Source organism: Oreochromis niloticus, linkage group LG17 (assembly GCF_001858045.2).
Source record: "Oreochromis niloticus isolate F11D_XX linkage group LG17, O_niloticus_UMD_NMBU, whole genome shotgun sequence".
Classification (NCBI taxonomy): domain Eukaryota; kingdom Metazoa; phylum Chordata; class Actinopteri; order Cichliformes; family Cichlidae; genus Oreochromis; species Oreochromis niloticus.
Window position 1 is genome coordinate 18,337,033 of NC_031981.2, and position 5,470 is coordinate 18,342,502.

Here is a 5,470-nt window from a genome sequence, read left to right on the forward strand (position 1 = left end):
GAGGTACTCAGAAGTCACAACTGTATAACTCTACTGTACATACACTGAAAAATAGCTTTTTCTTCATTTTGATAGAAAAATATGATATTATTGGCTGCTTTTTTACATCTTGAGTATTCACAATCCAACATCTCCATCACCTTCAGATTGGAGAGAAGGAGCTGCGTCAGCCAACAGCTCAGTGTCATGTTGCATAATTTCTGGGCAGTGAAGTCCACAGACTTTGAAAAATGAAAAGTATTACATCACATTGCTGCCGGGGCCCGACAGAGCTGCCTTATATGGCTTTAAACGGATATTCAGTGTGCTCACACTGCGGTCTGCCTTGGTCTTGATGACTTATGCATAGTGATGATATTCCCACTGTAAATAAATCCTCTCTTTCATCATTTCAGCCAAGCTATTATAGGACATAATCTGAACTCAGTGGATTTTATTAATGTTGTGATTTCACGAGAAGAGAAATACCTAGAGAAATGTCCAGGCCAAGCCAACGAATGCTTAATATGATTCTGTGCGAGTGCATACACGCATCTTTATGTGAACTCGTGTTTATGTGTGCTGTTGTGCAGTCCCCTGCTGTTCTCTAACCTTCACGGAGCCCTAGGAGAGGTCAGAATGTCCACTCCTCTTTGCCTCCCACCTCTCACTCACATAATACGACCAACATGGTTTTCATTCGCTCACCGTGACAGGTGGATGACAGGTTATCCGCAGGTGGAGTTACATAAAATTATTATCACTGGGGAAAATAAGTGTATAAAACGTGTTTTTCCAGCTTCACGCAATATCCCGGAGCATTCATTATTCACAAAGGAACAGACCCATCTGCTGCTGTTCTCCAGGAGAGAGAAGGATTAGACAACAGTTGGACAGGCTGGCGATGGGACACAATGAAGAGATTAGAGTCCATTCAAGATGGAGTACTGCCTTGGAATGCTTTGGTACACCTGCTGTCTTTAAAAACGGTTGTTAACAGGTAAAGGTATGCATACAAATTCCGAGGGTGAAGAAGGATTAACAAAAAAAAAGAAGCTGTGACGTCATAAATTTTCAACATTCCAGATTAAGTGCAGAAAGAAGCTTTACAGTTGTGTACAGCTAAGGAACCAAACCGTTTAATACTCAGGTTTGCAAACACAAGTTATATATGATTACTGGCAGGAGTTTGTTTTTTGAAAGATAAATTCAGGTTTTCATCTCATTTATTACCTAAATCTTTGGAGTTCTGCTTATCTATTACCGTATAACAATAATATAGAATCTTTTCTATCCATTGAAATCTACAAGAGGTGTAATAGATAGATGCCGTCCCAGAAAGAGCCAATCGTCTGCTAAACTGAGTGCTCAGATGAGGTGTAGGACAAATTCAGCTGTCCTTTGCCATGCATATCTATTACCGTAGTAAAAATGTAAGTGTTCCATACCTGCAGTTGAAATTGCAGATTTGACTCTTTTGCCATTTATTTAGATGGAGGCTCTGTCTTTCGTTAAGCCAACCTTATTCTTTGAACAGCAGGTGGATGGAGCTGCTGTGATGCCATACCATCTTTATTTATGAAGCACTTTAAAACAACCACAGCTGACATAAAGTGCTGTGCATTGGAACTAAATAATAAAAATATGTACAATATAAATAAAATCGATTAAAAAGGTCAAATAACTACAAGAAGAACCAAAAGAAAAACAAGTCTCACTGGGAATGAAAATGGATTTGTAGATATGTTTTAAAAGTGGACAGTGAAGGGGACTTTCAAACGTGCAAGGGCAATTATTCCATAATTTAGGAGCAATGACAGAGAAGGCCCTGTCCGATCTGAGCTTCCTCCTGGATCTCAGTACTTCCACGAGCAGGTGGTCAGCTGACCTGAGAGACCAACAAGGTGTGTAGGGGTGAAGAAGCTGAGAGAGGTACTGCGGGGCACGGCCTTGAAAACCTGCTGGTCACAGCCGTAACTGTGAGATGACTGAATCTGGAATATCACTGACATCACACAAAACCAAGGGCGCTGTGGCTTAGTTGGTTAAAGCGCCTGTCTAGTAAACAGGAGATCCTGGGTTCAAATCCCAGCAGTGCCTTGGTGGTGAAACAGAGTTTTCTTCTGATTTCAGGGGGAAAAAACTGAGTCTTCCCATTCTCCCCAACAGCATTCAGAGAACTGATACTCCATGGATTTCTTTACTTTTTAAACCCTAGAGATGGCTGTGGAGGAAAATCCCAGTAGATTAGCAGTTTCTGGAATACTTTAACTAACCTAGTTGTCACCAACAACTGTATCACATTCATATTACCTTTCTCAATCCCGATGCTTAGTTTAAAATTCAGCAGGTTTTCTTGATTATGTCTACATGCCTAAATACATTTAGTTGCTGCTATTTGATTGGCTGATTAGATATTTATATTGACGATTAGTTAAAAAGCTGGACCACTTAGTGTAAGTGCCCGAACAAAACTCTAATCGGTCCACTTAAATAGCATTAAGCTAACCAACTATCATTATTATGGCGACTTTCTGGGTGCAATTTAATTTTATAAATTCTGAATGTCTGAAGGTCAGGAACACCGAAGCAGATTTTCTCTTGGTGATTGGATTTACAAAATGATTTTATATGTGACCCATAAAGCTTAAAAATTTTGTAAAAGCCCTGAGAGTCTTTGAACTGGTTATTTTGTCCTCCTATTAATCCAAACCCTACTCATTTTTAAATTATATTAAAACATTTCTGTCTGCACAAGTTAGAACTTGCAAGCTTAACTAACATAATGATATGATTTATGTGATATATCGCTCAAAGATTGCGTAGGTGCACCATATTTCAACACAGCCTCAGACTGGCGGCTTTTCCCATTGCCTTCCCCATAAATCCTGTTGCCTCATTGGTTGCAGATAAAGCTTTACTGCAGAAGACAAACATGCTACAAATGATTTGCATTTCCACCAGTGTATCTAGCTCCAATAATTCCACCATTTGCAGAATAGCTTTAGCTTCACTATTAAACAAAAACGGAACTACAGGAATCTATTTTTGTCTATATTAGATCCTGTCATATTCACTGAGAGGTATGCTGTTGAGTTGAGGCTGGCAGCACTCAACGTGTAAGATTTTTCTAAAGGTAAATGGAGATATTTCTGAATATTTGCAAGGTCAGGAATTACTATTGTTGAAATGCTTCAGCCTAAAACCTTAGATGGAGCTGTACTGAGAGTTTACCGGATTTCAGGACAAGCCATTCAGAGAAAAAGCTTTAACAACTCCACCTTTTAATAACGACACTATCACGGTATGATGGTGTCATTGTTATAACAACAATATGGGAAATCTGGATTTGTTTTGTATTGCTCTGCTTGCAGAAAAGAGACAGTGAGTGGTTTCATTGTCAGTCTGGCCTTCAACAATGCTTCTCTGTTTCACACAGACTTCAACCTGTGACTCTTGGAAATGATTTTAGGCCAGCTGTCAGCACAGGCACCAGACATCACGCACACACATTCACACACAATGAGCTGACACTCACCCATGCAAGGCAGAAGACATAGAGACGGACATGGGTGGGGAGGAGGAGAGGGGGGGGGGGGGGGGGGGGGTTAACCACAGTGGACTGTTTTTTGAACAAAGCTTTGTGCTCAGCGCTTCTGCCTTCATCTGGTGTCCCAATCCTCCCTCTCTTTGGGTGGGCATGTGCTGTCCAGCCTTCATCCTGGATGCCTGCCTTTGGTGGAGAGGAATGATGGGAAATGGAGGAGGTTCCAGAATTTGCACAATGCTCATGTGGAGCAGGTTCTGAGATAACCGGACAGCGGGAAGTTGGGGCTGGTTCAGTGCTCTGGACAACAGATACAAGAGAGACCCGATTTGTGTATTTGTGTAGGTGGGGATGTACGTGTGTGTGTGTATGTGCTCATGAGAGTGTATGAATGTTTTTGAAGAGCTGGCATCAGGGCTGCGAGTCGGTTGCCAGACTCCCTCCATATGTCCATCCCAGTCTGTCTGGGCTCACTAACATCTAACGGGCTAAAAGGCATTACTGGCTATTTAACTAGCCGTTACAGAAAGGATCAGAGGAATAGATGGAATGGAAGTGACAGCACTTGAATGAGGCTGCCTGTCCTTAAGGAACAGAGTGGCAGTAAGTGGAAGTGATCCTGATGTATGCTTGGCCTGGTACATCCTGTAATATTCAGTGTGCAACCTTTGCAGTGCATCTATTTTGTGGTCTTGGAATGCGCTAGTGTGCATATACACATACTGTAGGCACAAGATGAGAGATAAGTTCCACTCTCGGGAGTGTAACTGAAGTTAACATAGAATGATGGATGTTTGAGTTCCCTAAAAAAAAATGTGAATGTGTGATCTCCTCCAGCCGATTTGGAGGCCTTTTGAAACCACAGTTTTGCAGTTAGGAAGCTCTGATATGCAAAGAAACATCCGATATTTTGAAACAGTCCAAATCAGGTGAATGGTTTCACAGATGGTAAAGTTTGAATGACATACATTTTCATTCAGCTTCAGTGGGATATTCCCCAGGTATGACACCATGTACCAAATCCACACTGCCTCTTTTATTTAGGTTTTTTTTCTTTCTTTTTTAAAGAAAGAACAAGCTTCTGTTAATATTATATTCAGAGTTTGTGATGGTGTTCTCTCATTTTCCCAATATGATTTTTTTTGAAATACTCATATTTATCTACGGTACCCAAAGATTGTTTCAGAAGCAGAGCAAGACATTTTTAATTCAATTTATGCACCCTCAGGAGAGGATATGTGCTGGGTATGATTACAACAAATAACTGAAAAGATTGAAGTTCCTGATACCAACACTGGATGTAGATGTGTAGTTAAAGAGGATGAGGAATTCAAGTGACTTTTAATCACACTCTCCTATTAAAGAAATGAGTAAGCAGAACATGTTTTATTAACTTTAACAGAAGCTATCTAGGTAATCGAACTCACGCACTGACTTGCTTTTGTACTGTGCTATGATTTCTTCAAATAAATGCTGTTATATCAGCTGAATGACATGACTGAACATCACTGAGATGATTATTGAGTGAAATTTATATCTTAGAAATACCTTGAAAAAGGTGAAAATGTATTTTTTAAGACCAATTGTTTGGGAACTCAAGCATCCATTATTCTATGTGAACTTTGCTACACTCCGCAGAGTCTATATTCATGGAGCTACAGTTCACCCTAAAAATTTTGAAGGGCCTAGCTCAAGCAGAAAAACAACAACAACACCAGCAAAACAAGAAGTAGGAACGCAAATTTGAACTTATTCTGGATTTTCTCTAATTCGGTTAAAAATATATATACAGATTGAAAAATATTGATAAACTCACTGAAATCTTTTAAAAGTAGTGCTAAAGTTTCTACATTGTCCTTTAACCTGACAAGGCCAAGGCCTATTAACTCCTCATTAGTGATTGTGACTGACTACAACTGGTAGTTTCTCTTTGCTGTCATAAAA

At 40.0% G+C, this 5,470-nt stretch overlaps 1 non-coding gene across 1 annotated transcript; it reads left to right on the forward strand.

Moving 5' to 3' along the window:
* Positions 1 to 2,005: 2,005 nt before the first annotated feature.
* trnat-agu (transfer RNA threonine (anticodon AGU)) lies at positions 2,006 to 2,079 on the forward strand. Its single transcript has one exon. It is a non-coding gene; the product is annotated as a tRNA-Thr (tRNA).
* Positions 2,080 to 5,470: the final 3,391 nt, after the last annotated feature.